General features: G+C 37.9%; 1 protein-coding gene across 2 annotated transcripts in view; it reads left to right on the top strand.

Moving 5' to 3' along the window:
- The window catches only part of SNCA (synuclein alpha), a 290489-nt gene that overhangs the window by 191861 nt on the left and 83140 nt on the right, over positions 1–15488 (top strand). The gene's annotated exons all lie outside the window — the stretch shown is intronic.

Below are 15488 nucleotides of genomic sequence, written 5' to 3'. Positions count from 1 at the left end.
TCCTGTGATTAATAAAAGGAGTCCGCCCAAGAGCGGGGTTCTCCCTTTAGGTATGACAAGATAGTAAGAACTTTAGACCTATCAGTGGGGTAGGTTCTTGGCTTTAGTTCAAATAGAAGGAGACAAGCATTCCTAAACTGTCTGTAAAGAGATCGGTCACCAGAAAATTTTTCTGGATGTGAGACCTGTGGCTCAGCATAAGTATCTGTAACTGATGTTTTTTTTTTTATAATCATTTTTATTATATTTCAACAGATTTAAACATTTTCGTATAATTTCCAAGGAACAAATAGAAAAAAAAAGAATAAACAGACAATTGGAAGCCAAACACATCTAAACAATCCACAAAATATTACACCTATAAGCATAAAAAAAAGGAAAACCCTCTGGTATTTTATGAACTTTTTTCAACCCATGTTAATCTTGTTATTAGATTTCAATCTGTCATTCCTTAATCTTTATAGCTGTTGAAAATTGTATTCTTTTTATTTTTTTTTTTCCATGTTTCCCCTGAACATGGACAAAAACAGCAAAAACAAAAACAAAAAGTAAAACGTACAATCTTTCTCTTCTCCTTCCCCCTCCCTCTTCCCTTTCAGCATGTGTATACCTTCAATACGACAAATTCCTTTATATTATTTATACAAAGCACAAATGATAATCATGAATTATCTCCCTATTATTATAGTATTAGTATGCTTAAGCTCAATCTTCCAAGAAGTCACTAAATAAACAATATTATACTATTGTTAATGCGTTAATGCACTAAGAGTCACAATTGTTAACTTGGATAAGAACAAAGAGAGAGAGAGAGAGAGAGAGAGAGAGGAGAAAAAAAAAAGGGAGAAATTCCCTCCCTCTCCCCCTCCCCTCCCCCTCCAGTAAAACATTCAGGTCCTATCCAGTTACCATATCCCCAATATTACCAACTCTGTGTTCTGAAATGAAATATAATGTAGTCTATCTCTGTGGTCGGGAGGGACTTGATAAAAGGTGCCCATTTACCAAAAAAATTTCTAATATCGGATTCATTATTAATATTCGTGTCTCGTTGTTCTAAGATACATTTTTTTTTTAGATAATTTTTTATTTCTGCCACACTGGGTATTTCTTTTGACTTCCATTTTTTAAATATTAAATACCTAGCTGCCAGAATAGAGACGCTTATTATCTTTTCATTTGATTGTTGTTCTTTCTGATTGTCAAAGCAGAACATAATTAAATTTACCTGCATCTCCAGAGGGGAAATCTTAAGAGAGGTATTAATCCAGAATTCTAGTTTGCGCCAAAATTGCCTAATCAAAGGGCAATTAAACATCATATGTACGAGATCAGCCGCAACCAGCGAACATTTAGGGCATTTAAAAAAAATTCCTATTCTGAAGCTTATGGCCTTTTTCCGGGGTATAGTTAAATTTATGTAATAACTTAACGTGTGCCTCTCTCCATGTTGCTGAGAGGGAAGCCTGGGCCACTTTATGGATGGATTTTTGTATAAGTTTATGATCAATATTTTCCTGAGCCAGAATTAATCTCCAATCTTGAGCAATTTTCTCGAGAGTATGTCTCCCTTCACTAGCTCCTAGAAGATGATAGCAGTAGGAGATGGACATACGTCCCTTCTTGACTAATGTGAACCAGTCCTCTAGACCTCCTAGTTCCCATTGCCACTCTGCCTCCTTCATTAGCTCTAATGCCTAATGCCTTACTTGCAAAAATGCAAAAAACTCCCTATTAGAGAGGTTAAAGCTATTTTTAATTTCTTCGAATGTTTTGATACATTTTTTCTCTTTATCGATAAATTGTGTAATCCTATTCAGTCCTGCTAATTGCCAGTTCTTAAAAATTACAGAGTCTAAACCGGCTTGAAATAGTGGGTTCCCAACAAGGGGGAGATACTTAGAGACCTTGCAATTTATAGAGAGAAGCTTCCCTATCCTCCACCATGCCTTTAAAGGATTAAAGATCATTTTAATTTCCTTTATTCTAGATGGTATTCCTTTTGGGTCCCAATGCAGCAATGCGCATGGGAGATATGGGTCACAGATACTTTCTTCCAATGCATTGTTCAAGATATAATTGTTACAGAGGACCCAGTCTGCCACAATACGTGCTAGAAAAGCTAAATTATAAAGTCGTAAGTCAGGTAATGCGAGACCACCGAATATTTTGGCTTGTGTTAATTTCTTCAGGGCTATCCTGGGTTTCCTCTTCTGCCAAATAAAAGCTCTAAGCCAGCTGTTTAATACTCGAATATCCCTGTCTAAAAGTATTAGTGCCATGTTCTGTAGCACGTACAATAGTTTAGGGAGAAGGACCATTTTAAATAGGGCTATCCATCCTGAAATAGAAAGAGGTAGGTTTTCCCAACATCTAAGTTTATCTTTGATTTCTGTCAAAATTGGGGGAATATTAAAATTATATAAGTATTTTGGATTAGTAGGTATTACTATACCTAGATATTTAAATGACTCCTTAACTGTTCGAAAGTGACTATTAAGAAAGGAGTCCTTGTTTTTTCTAAGCCAGAACAACTCTGATTTCGAAACATTTATTTTATAGTCAGCGAATGATCCAAATTGATTAATAATTTGCAGGAGTTTAGGTATATTAGCTTTAGTATTTGACAAATAGACAAGAATGTCATCAGCGTATAAGGCTAATTTCATCTCCTGTCTACCTATCACAACACCTTCCAGCTGTGACCTAATCCTAATAGCTAATGGTTCGATGCAGAGGTTGAAAAGGAGAGGAGAGAGGGGACACCCCTGCCTTGTTCCTCTACTAAGCGTTATTTGTGAAGAGACTGTGCTATTCACGATTATACTTGTGTAGGGAAGGTTATACAAATTTTTTACAAATTTAGGAAAGCATCCTTTAAACCCAAACTGTTCCAAAGACATGAAAAGATGGTCATGCTGTATTGAGTCAAATGCTTTCTCCGCATCAATTGTCACAATCGCTAAGTCCGGAGTTTGTTCCTCTCTCCCCCTCTCCCTCCCTCCCACATTATAGAAGTGTTCTGTTACCACTAAAACCTCTCTGATTTTTGCTGAGGAATTCCATGAAATTAAAAATCCTGCTTGGTCTTTGTTTATAATGTTAGATAATAGATCTTGTGGTCTTTTTGCCAGGATTGACATGAAGACCTTATAGTCAGCGTTTAATAGGGCTATCGGCCTATATGACTTTCGGTACCGGTTCTCCTTTGATATACATAGCATTGTATAAATTACAGAGGTGGGGCGCGATTTCTGAAGACAAAATCTTATAAAATTCGTTTGGTAGGCCGTCCGGCCCTGAGGCTTTGTTTGTAGCAGATTCAAAGATCACTTTCTCTATTTCCTCCACCATTATCGGGCATTAAGAGTCTCTATTGATTCTACAGTTACCTTGGGACAACCGATTTTGCTCCAGAAATCCGCTGCCTGCGTTAAGTCAGATTTTCTAGCGGTATATATCTCTTGATAGTATTTGGCCATTTCCTCGTAAATATCTGTATTCTCCGTAAGAAGCTTCCCATTTACAAGAAGTTTCTCAATAAATGATGACTTTTTGTCACTTTTAACCAATTTGGCTAGTAATTTACCGGATTTGTTTCCGTATCTGTATAATTTAGATTTCAGTTTTAAATCTATTTGGGTTTCTCTATAAATTGCAAATGTATCCTTATTATTTTTTGCTTGAATATAACTTGCCCAATTAGCCGGGTTTTTTGTCATGAGAAGACGATTATATGAGTTAATCACTGCGTTGTTTAACTCTCTTTCTCTTAGTCTTAGTTTCTTGCTTATCATTGCATTATAGGCAATAATTTCGCCTCTCATAACCGCTTTTGCCGCTTCCCAAAGAATCAGAGGGCGGTCCCAATATTCCCGATTGCACTGAATATAGTCCTCAAATTTAATCTTCAGCTGAGTCTTGAATTTTGAATCAGAAGCTAAGAAGGAGGGGAAGTAGAAACGCAAAGAGCTTGATCTGGAGACTGTCAATTGGAAGTCCAGAGAGATTGGTCCATGGTCAGAAAGGAAGATAGGTAATATCTTTGCTCTTACTTTGGCTGTACACAATCTTTCATCGATTAGGAAAAAATCGATTCTAGACATAGTCTTGTGTGCTTTGGATAAGCACGTGAATTCTCTGGCATCAGGGTTCTGAATCCTCCATATATCTTTAATATTCAAATTTTGCTTAATTTTAGCCAATAGTTTAGTTTCTAAGTTATCTTTTTTATTCTTTTTATGTTTCGCGTCTTCCCTTAGCCTATCCAGAGGGCAATGAGGAGCCATGTTAAAATCGCCTCCAAGAATTAGTTAGCCTTCCATAAAGGAAAGGATTTTGGCTTGCAGCTGATTCCAGAATTCTGGATCGATAACATTAGCTGCATATATATTACAACATGAAAAAATTAGATTGTCAATTTTAATCTTCAAAAATATGAATCTCCCCTCTGGATCTGCTAAAACCTGTAAGATTTCTGCTTTTAGCCTTTTCCCCATCAGTATGGCTACCCCTCTTCTCCTACCAATACTTGATGAACCATAAACTTCTTTCACCCATCCCTTTTTGAGCTTCAGTGTTTTCTCCGGAGTTAGGTGTGTTTCCTGTAGGAAAAGTATGTCAGACTCAAGCCGTCTCGCATGGGTTAGAATCATTTTTCTTTTAATGGGAGTCGAAATACCCCCCACATTCCAGGAGACTACCTTAAAATTGGCCGCTGGATTGATCATTCAGCCGAGGAGGGGAAGGCGAGAGGAAGGAGAGAGAGAGAGAAAGAGGAAAAAAAAAAAAGGAAAAGAAAAAAAATAGGAAGTATAATTCTACCCATTCTAACATACTTTTATACTTGTATTTGTCAACCTTATCCATAGATATTTTTTATTACTCCTGAGTGTTCAATTGTTGCAGCAATTTTTCTGCCTCTTGTGGGTTGTCAAAGAAATGAGCCTCCCCTCTGACATATATTTTCAATTTGGAGGGGTAAATAATTAAGGCCTGATAGCCTTGTTGAATAAATTTTGTACAGATTGGGGCCAGGTTCCTTCTCTTAGTCGCTGTTTCCGCTGAATAATCCTGAAATAAAAGAATTTTATTTTCCTTGTATGTTATGGGCTGATTTTTGCGAAAACATTGGAGCATTGTGACCTTATCTTGAAAGTTAAGTAGCTTTGCTATGATAGGTCTGGGTCTGCTACCCTCCTGCCTATCTGCTCTTAGCCTCCCCATTCTATTTATCCTCTCAACTACTATCTGTGGATGATTGGGAGGGATTTTAAGAAGCTGTACTAATACTTCAGAAATGAATACACTCAAGTTTTCCGATTGGCCCCCCTCGGGTACCCCTATGATGCGAATATTATTCCGCCTAGAGCGGTTTTCCAGGTCTTCAATTTTATACTCTAATTTAGAGATAATTGCATTGTGGGATTCCAGGTTAGATCCCTGAGCTGAAGTGAGATCTTCCAAGTCGGATACTCTCTGTTCAGCTTCGGTCCAGTCTATTAGAAAATAGTTTTATCTCATGTCTAAGTAAGTTAATATCTTGTTTGATCTAAGACCTTAATGCATCAAATTTAGGGGTTAAAGCCTCTGAGATACTAGACACTAGAGCCTGTACATTGGTTAATTCTTTTATCGGCGGAATGAAGGCTGCAGCCATAGATATTTCAGTAGGTGCTTCAACAGTGGCTTTTGCCCACCTTTCTCTCTGTTTGGCTGCCATGGCTGGCGAAGGAGTCCGGGAGTGAGAGTGAAAAAATGTATCCATATGCCGTGGTAACTAGTGGGTGGCCCAATTACATATATCCAATCACCTCGTGCCTAAATGTACAGGGCCCTAATAATATAGGTGCAATAAGAAAGAGAAGAAAAAAGAAAAGAAAAAAAAAGGAGCCCAACACCCCAGTACCAGTGCTAGTGACGAGGCCCTGGATTAATATTATTATGACCAGGGAAAACCAAGGTGAATAAGACCTAGAGCAAAAAAAAACAAAAAAAAAAGATTTTTGCTCGAGGATTAATTGATTTAGAAAAAGTGAATGGGAATCACTTGACCAGCCATAGGCAGAGCATCAAGAAGAAAAACAAAACAGATACTTTAATTTAACACCTACTACTTTATGGCAGAGGATAGGAGGGATATCGATTGCCAACTCTTAAGCTATTCTATTTGTTACTATTTAGATATACAAATAGGGTGAATGTTTACATATATTATATTTATAACGAGTTATTTGACACACTAGCTATATCAACTTACTTTTGTAATTTAAAGCAAGTCAATATAGCAATGAGCTTTCAAATATAAGCACATATACATCAAATGGGAGAAGAGCAGTAAAGTACCCCCTCAAAATAGCTTAATATTCAGAGCTTTACAAGGGGAGAAAGTGTCAGTTAGTTACCCCTGTCGCAGTCGTCCGCTTGTAGCCGCTATCTTAGCAAAGACAGCTTAAGGACAAATTTGAAATTATTATGCCTTACATACAAAAATGCATAAGTTAATAGCTCTAAACGGGTTACCAATTTTACCGATTCTTTCCCTTTTTTTTTTCTTCCCCCCTCCCCTTCTCCTATCCTTCCCCCCTTCTTTCTCCCTCTTTTTGACTAATTTGATGACTATCAGCAATTACCTATGTAAATTAGCAAGATCAGTTAGGTACTAAGTTTTCAATTTCAAGCACCTAAACATATATGAACCAATTGAAAAAGCAGTATGTTACAACACCAAAGTAGCTAGTTGTTCAAGTCCTGGTTATAAACAAGAGAATAGGGGATTGTTATCTCTTTTTTTCCTTTTTACAATCTACTTAGTATATTTTATGGTCAGAGAGAAAAAAACAAAAAAAACAAAAAAACAAAAAGGGTTTCTAAGAAATGGGGATTAATATACAGTGGAGATATACCAGTTTCCCAATACAATTATATATGTTATTAGCAGGGAATGAATTATATTCACTTATGTTGAAATGCTGTCATTCACATCCTGCAAAGGCCAGTGTAGTTTACAATGATCATACACTCACTCCTATTTAAAGAGAAAAAAGGTGGTTTACGCAAGCATAATTAGAAGTCCTGTAAGCAAACATACAATTTTGACCAGTGTCTCACTCCTTCCCCTTTAAATACAAAAAGAAGGAATTTCTATTGGCATGGACTTAACCCCTGAGTTGCTCAACAGTTCTAGAAATTGAGCTAATTTCAGTTTTTCCTTCTTGCTTCTTTTGTGTGCATTTGAGCCTTCTTTAATGGAGAAGGGTGTTTATAGTTTACCAGTTAACCTTGTGAGATCTTAATTACAACTGTGGAGCCAATTAATAAGTTCAATGTAGAATCCACCTTCTTTGATCTTTATTAGCTCAGTTCTATTTTGGAAGGTATTGAAAAGCACTTTTCTTCTTCTGACAGCTTTATCAAAACTGAGGGAAATCTTTAAGTTCCAGCCAAACTTTTAGCAATAAGCAGTTAATCAGGTGCTCAGAAAAGGTTACATGGAATCAATTCCTTTTTCCTTTTTTTCCTGCTTCTGTCTTGTCCCATATTACCAATTGTCACTTTCTGTTGCTACTTGTAACTTTTTTTACTTTTTTCTCCGACAACCTTTGTAGATTTAACTTGCAATTTTATTCAGAAAAAATATGGCTTGTGTTTTATTTCCGAATTAAAGTATTATATGTTCCATTTCTCTCCCCTGACTCAAAGTTTCTTATGTCTTTATGAGACTTTTTCCACTCTCACGCCCCAGCAAATGCAAACAAACATCCAGAATAAAGGAAAGCCTTTGTGTCACTCACCCCCTTGCTCTCAGCACTTTCGGCATTCTGTGATCCTGCAGCCTCCTCCCGCGCAGCAACGGTGGGGGAGGAGGGCTTCAGCTGCCGACTATCCCCTATAGATTCCTCTGCAATAGTGCACAGGTCCGTGAGCCCCTTCAATCAGCTGGCCAGCTCAGCGGCAGACTCACCTCCTCCCACGCAGCACCGGTGGGGGAGGAGGGAAACAGTCGCACGGCCCCGCACAGAGCGGGGAAGACAGTGGTGAAAATGGAGATCCTCTCTGGTCACAGCAGACAGCATTCCTTTCTCTGTACCGGCTAGGAAGGTGAGTGGGCTGTTTGCTAGGGTCAGGGGAGTATTCAGAGGAGAGAAGGACTCTCTCAGTTCAGCGCAGCGGACTTTTTCACAACCCTGTTTTTTCTCAGTTGAAGTCACAGGGGAGAAGAAGACTTTATAAAAGTATACCTGTCTTGCATTAGGTGTTATTATATATAGGATTGCAGTTTATTCCAGGCTGAAGGGTCTCAGTACAGTGGGGTGGAAATCCACTGTCTATGTTCCGGTAGCGTTGGATCTTGCTGTCGGATAGCTGCCCCAGTTTCTCAGGGCTTGGTGCATGAAACCACCACCAGTAGCTGTGGGACTGGAGTACAAGCACTTAGCCACCTCCTCCGGAACCTCCTCCCTGTAACTGATGTTTTAGTAGACATGAAATCCCTTAGAAAAGCCTTAAGGCTTTGATTTTCTATCTGAAGATCTCTGAAAGCCTGAGTTAAGTTATCAAAACGTTGGTTCAGGTTGTGAATCTGCGGGGTAATATCTGCAAGTTCCATAGTACAATTAAATAAGGCTGGTTTAATATGTAAGATAATTGCCAGTAGTTTGTATAGATACTACTATAAAGCAATTATTAACTTGAAAATATGTTTTTGTAACAATTATATTTGATGGTCTGCTTTTCAACAAACCAGTACAATATAAGTGAAGTACTATGGCCACAGGAACTAAAGTGTTAATACAAAGATATATATATATAAACCTTTAGTACAATTGGCAAATGTGTTATTAAGCCAGTGTAAATATAAGGCTGTATTATCAGACTTTGTTTCAAGCTTAGTGATTATTGTTAAAGTCTCAGTATCAGGATTTTCACATATAACATACAGCAACAATGTTTTGAGATTAAATCCCTGAATAACTTAATACATTTGTAATAAGCAACTGTAGTAAAAAGATAGAAATATCTGACACATAGTCAGAATAATTCTTGTGAACTTAGTACTCATGACACTTCCCAGACAAGTTGTTCAGTGTTTGTTACAAGCTGTATGAGACAGGATCAGCTAAGAGCTCTGTGAAGCAGCTGGGAGTTGTTCCGGCGTCTGTAAGTAACAGCTGATGTCGGGTGACGTCACAGATGCGGCAGCAGTCTGAGCCGATATTTGCAAAGGAGAGATTCTGTAGCAAACGTAGACCAGGATCAAAGTTTTCTCTAGAAACATTAAAGGGCTGGAGAGGTGACTTAATAATGCACTTCATTAAACCAGCAATGAAGTATTGGAGGAGGAGCCTTTTATAGGGCTTCTGAGGCTTGAGAAAAGATTAAGGTAGTATGGATAGATAGCGGTCAGTTAAAGAGGACTGACATGACACAGACCTGGGAGTGATTGTTTCAGTTCCAATCCAGGTACAGTTTTTGGGGTTTTTTAACCCAATCAGTTTGTGGTTCCCAAATAAGACAGGGAACCTTCAGACCCCTGTTTAGATCTCTTGAGTTCTAAACATATTTCTTAGAATAACGTCCTTCAAGATGGAATCTATTAGTTCCATTTTTCTCTGTATCCAAGAGGGTCAACTTATGACAGTGGATTTAAAGGACGCGTTCCTTATGACAGTGGATTTAAAGGTCAAACGTCTCCAGTTTGAGGCTCTTCTTTTTGGTCTTTCCACAGTTCTCAGAGTTGTCACAAAAAAGGGTATTATTCTTCCCGTGATTTCAGGGGTGGAAGGTAAATTTGGAAAAGAGTTCCTTAGTCCCAAACACAAGAGTAGCTTCTTGGGATCCATAGTAGATTCCATGTCTATGAAGATTTTTCTGACCGAAGGTCAGGTAATCCAAAATCATCCCGTTTGCTCAGTTCCATCTCAGTCCTCTGCAGTTAAGAATGCTCAGACAAAATTTCCTGAGCAGGTAGACTCTTCACCCTAATCTGGTTACTCTGAAACTGACTGATTGGAGATTGAACGCTTAATATTTTTCAAGCGGGGTTTTTTCTGACTCGGTCATTGAGACCATAATTCAGGCTTGTAAGCTTGTTAATAAAAAAAAAAAAAGCACGAATTTATCTTAGGCTAAGGTTTAAATACCTATATTGGTGTGAATCCATGGGCTACTCATGGAGTAGAGATAGGATTCCTAGAATTTTGTTTTTTCTCCTAGAGGGTTTAGAGAAAGTCTTTATAATCAAGCTCCCTAAAGGGTCAAATCTCTATCTTTATCTTTTTTGTTACACAATAGTCTGGCAGTTGTCCCAGATGTACAATCAATTTGTGAGGCCTTGGTCAGGATCAGGCCTTTGTTAATTCCAGTTTCTCCTCCATGGAGTCCGAATTTAGTTTTTAGAGTTCTTCAAGGGGTTTCGTTTGAGCCTATGTATTCATAAGATATTAAGTTGTTATCTTGGAAAATGTTTATTTTTTGCTGCTATTTCTTTTGCTTGGAGAGTGTCAGAAATCTTGGCATTTCAGTATGAGTCTCCTTATCTTCTTTTCCTTTCAGATAAGGTATTTTTTCGTCCTAAAGTAGGATTTCTTCCTAAGGTTGTTTCGGATAGGACCATTAATCAGGAGATTTTTGTGCCTTCCTTGTTTCCTAATTCTTCTTCTAAGAAGGATAGACTTTTGCACAATTTGGACGTGGTCCGTGCTTTACAGTTTTACCGGCAGGCGACTAAGGACTTTCGTCAGTCTTCTTCTTTGTTTGTGGTTTTCTTGGGAAAACGCAAAGGATAGAAAGCTACGGCTACTTTTCTTTCTTTTTCATGGGCATTCAGGAATGAAGCTTCTGTGGAACAGATTTGCAAGGCTGCAACTTTGTCCTCTCTTCACACTTTTCAAAGTTTTTCATATTTGATACTTTTATTTCGTCTGAGGCCGCTTTTGGGAGAAAGGTTCTTCAAGCAGGGATGCCTTCCGTTTAGGTTACCTGTCTTGTCCCTCCCATATTATCTGTGTACTCTAGCTTGGGTATTGAATCCCATTAGTAATTAAGATGATCCGTGGACTCATCATGCCTTAAAAAATAAAATAAAATGTATGCTTACCTGATAAATTTATTTCTTTTTTGACACGATGAGTCCACGGCCTGCCCTGTTCTTTTAGACAGGTTGTGGGTTATTGTAAACGTCAGACAACTCTGCACCTTGGCTTTTCCTTTCTCTTCCTAACTTTGGTCGAATGACTGGAGTGGGAGTGAAGGGAGGAGCAATTTAACAGCTCTGCTGTGGTGCTCTTTGCCTCCTCCTGCTGACCAGGAGGTGAATATCCCATTAGTAATTAAGATGATCTGTGGACTCATCGTGTCAAAAAAGAAATACATTTATCAGGTAAGCATAAATTTTCTTTTTAATACTTATATGAATAATAATAAAGCGTATATATGAGTGTAACACTTTATTTTAATGTACTTACAGTGGGGCAAAAAAGTATTTAGTCAGCCACCAATTGTGCAAGTTCTCCCACTTAAGAAGATGAGAGAGGCCAGTAAATTTCATCATAGGTATACCTCAACTATGAGTAACAAAATGTGGAAACAAATCCAGACAATCACATTGTCTGATTTGGAAAGAATTTATTTGCAAATTATGGTGGAAAATAAGTATTTGGTCAATATTCAAAAGTTCATCTCAATACTTTGTTATATATCCTTTGTTGGCAATGACAGAGGTCAAACTTTTTCTGTAAGTCTTCACAAGGTTGTCACACACTGTTGCTGGTATGTTGGCCCATTCCAGCATGCAGATCTCCTCTAGAGCAGTGATGTTTTGGGGCTGTCGCTGGGCAACATGGACTTTCAACTCCCTCCAAAGTTTTCTATGGGGTTGAGATTCGGAGACTGGCTAGGCCACTCCAGGACCTTGAAATGCTTTTTACGAAGCCACTCCGTTTCCTGGGCGGTGTGTTTGGGATCATTGTCATGCTGAAAGAGCCAGCCACGTTTCATCTTCAATGCCCTTGCTGATGGAAGGAGGTTTGCACTCAAAATCTCACAATACATGGCCCCATTCATTCTTTCATGTACACGGATCAGTTGTCCTGTTCCCTTTGCAGAGAAACAGCCCCAAAGCATGATGTTGCCACCCCCATGCTTCACAGTAGGTATAGTGTTCTTTGGTTGCAACTCAGCATTCTCTCTTCTCCAAACATGAGTTGTGTTTCTACCAAACAGTTATACTTTGGTTTCATCTGACCATATGACATTCTCCCAATCCGCTTCTGGATCATCCAAATGCTCTCTAGCATACTTCAGACGGGCCTGGACATGTACTGGCTTAAGCAGGGGGACACGCCTGGCACTGCAAGATCTGAGTCCCTGGCGGCATAGTGAGTTACTGATGGTAGCCTTTGTTATGTTGGTCCCAGCTCTCTGCAGGTCATTCCCCCCATGTGGTTCTGGGATGTTTGCTCACCGTTCTTGTGATCATTTTGACCCCACGGGGTGAGATCTTGCATGGAGCCCCAGATTGAGGGAGATTATCAGTGGTCTTGTATGTCTTCCATTTTCTAATTATTGCTCCCACAGTTGATTTCTTCACACCAAGCTGCTTGCCTATTGCAGATTCAGTCTTCCCAGCCTGGTGCAGATCTACAATTTTGTTTCTGGTGTCATTCGACAGCTCTTTGGTCTTCACCATAGTGGAGTTTGGAGTGTGACTGTTTGAGGTTGTGGACAGGTGTCTTTTATACTGATAACAAGTTCAAACAGGTGCCATTTATACAGGTAATGAGTGGAGGACAGAGGAGCCTCTTAAAGAAGAAGGTACAGGTCTGTGAGAGCCAGAAATCTTGCTTGTTTGTAGGTGACCAAATACTTATTTTCCACCATAATATGCAAATAAATTCTTTCCAAATCAGACAATGTGATTGTCTGGATTTGTTTCCACATTTTGTCTCTCATAGTTGAGTTATACCTATGATGAAAATTACAGGCCTCTCTCATCTTTTTAAGTGGGCGAACTTGCACAATTGGTGGCTGACTAAATACATTTTTGCCCCACTGTATGTTGTGCTTGGTGCAACATTTTTTATTTAACCCTTACACTTTATGCTTGGTCTTCAGTCCCACTAACCCAACAAGTGCCTATTTGTTTGTGAATGGGCGCACCCATTTACTTTTAACTTGTAATACGTGCAAAAGTTAGCGCAGTCAAAATATATTGTGCACCACTTGAAATCTAGCCAACTGTGTTTCAAATGATTTGTTATGCCAACTGCAGAGTATAAAATGTATGGGAAATTGTTCCTTTAAATTCTTTTTTATTTTTGTATATAAAATAGCTGTTTGTGTTCTTTGAAACCCCAACTCATTAAAATGGGCTGAGCTTTTAGGGAGAATAGACCCCACTATTGTATTAATTTATATAAACACAAAGGCTTCCTTATCTTATCTATGCTTGAGATAACAATTAAAAATAAACATTTTAGTACCTCTCTGTTCCACCCCCACCAAGAGCATGATTTCTTTTAAGCCTTTTCCAGTTTACATAGATTTTCTATAACCAGTACTTAAAGGGACAGGAAACACAATTTTAAACAACCTTCCGATTTACTTCTATTATTTAATTTACTTCATTCTACAGATATCCTTTGTTGAAGAAATAGCAATGCACATGGGAGAGCCAATCACACGAGGCAACTATGTGCAGCCACCAATCAGAAGCTACTGAGCCTATTAATATATGCTTTTCAACAAAAGATATCAATAGAATGAAGCATATTAGAAGCAAATTGGAAAGCTGTTAAACATTGCATGATCTTTCTAAATAATCAAATAATTTTGAAATCATATCCTTTTACGTACTGAATGTTTCAGTATAATACAACAGGCAAAAACAGATATTTCAGATGACAATACAAAGGTAAATTAGCTATTTGCAAACAATGTAATACAGTACGCTCCAAAAGGCAAAATGAATGTTGGTACCACATTCAAGGGGAACAATTTGTACAATACACCGTTCCTTTCAGGAAGGATTATGGGGATTATTTATCAAGCAGTGTTAAAAACATAATTAGAGGCCTCATGATGGGAACCCTAATCATAAGTAAAATCGATCTTCATAATTCAAATCAAACTTGATGCACAATTCTTTGAGGTTTACAAAACCATCTCTTCACTATTTGCGTTGCTAAAAACACCATTATCAAGATATAGAATTTTTATAGAAATGTTTTTTTTTTATCCCCAGTGAAAAATATATAATAAAAACAACCAATCAGTGTGGAGTTTGATTGACTTGGTCATACTCAGAGGAACGGGGCTAAATTTTGAACTTTTTCATTTTTTTCACGTTGAAAGCTTGATGATCTAAAGTTCTCCCCTCTGGCAACATTATCTAGAAGTCTCCTCCGTACTGTGAGGTCCCTTTAAACATTTTAGCACGGTAAAGTTTAGCATGAGAACAGTTTATCTCACTATGCAGGGTCCTGGATGTGAGACACACATTAGAAAATAATGACCAAAAAAGCCCCAAAAAATGTTTCACAAATTATTCTCTATGCCTTTCGGTCATCAGGCTCTAAGTTAACTTGAATCCAAATTTAAACAGCAGAATCTGAGCAACATCAGCTGTTTTGAGCCAGAAAAAAAAAATGGACAACAATCTGTTACAAAAGAGGGTTATCTTTTTTTAGGGCTGGAATTTGAAAAAATACCCAACTGAAAGGATATGGTTGTGGGAATCTCTGAAAATTCATGGGGCACTAAGACTCTTGGGCCGATTTATGAAGCAGCGGATGCTGCTTATTCCGCATGAGCCTTCCTGCTCGCCAGAAACAGGAGTTAAGAAGCTATAGCGAATCATGTCCGCCCGGGGTATGATAACTCTACCCCACTGTCTTTATTCTAAAGCATAATATTGGTTTATTTTATGAGTCAGTTATCCATATCCATTTACTTAAAAAAATAAAATAAAAAAATAAATAAACAAAAACAATGATAAACACAGTTTACTAATGAAAACAATAGTTATCCTTTATATATAAATAACTTGTATAGTCAAACCTCATAGCTGTTTCTGCTTTAAGCTTTTTCATAGTTTATTTGACAGCAGATAAGATTGCTTCTGGCTGGTCCTGAAGTGGATCATGCTGAGAAAAATTGTTTGTGAATAATGAGTGTGAAATCATCTCTCTTTTCGCAAGCTTTTTAATATTCAGAAAACATACATTAGATGATTTGAAGGCTACAGGGAACAGGTGAGCATGTCAGCACTTCCATCAGCAGATGTTCCTGTTTTGTGCCGCAATTATGAGACACGATATGGTGAAGAAAAAACATAACCACGCAGAGCCGCTCTCTTAATTTTCCAAACACAACACTAGATGTTAGCTACATTCTAACTATCTTTTAAAATTAAATTTTTTTTAAAATTTGTAGTATTCAGCAAAACTTCTACTATTTTGGTTTTATTTTGGCTTTGTTTAAGGAGGTTT

Source organism: Bombina bombina, chromosome 2 (genome assembly GCF_027579735.1).
Source record: "Bombina bombina isolate aBomBom1 chromosome 2, aBomBom1.pri, whole genome shotgun sequence".
Taxonomy (NCBI): domain Eukaryota; kingdom Metazoa; phylum Chordata; class Amphibia; order Anura; family Bombinatoridae; genus Bombina; species Bombina bombina.
This window is presented reverse-complemented; position numbering and strand designations above follow the sequence as displayed.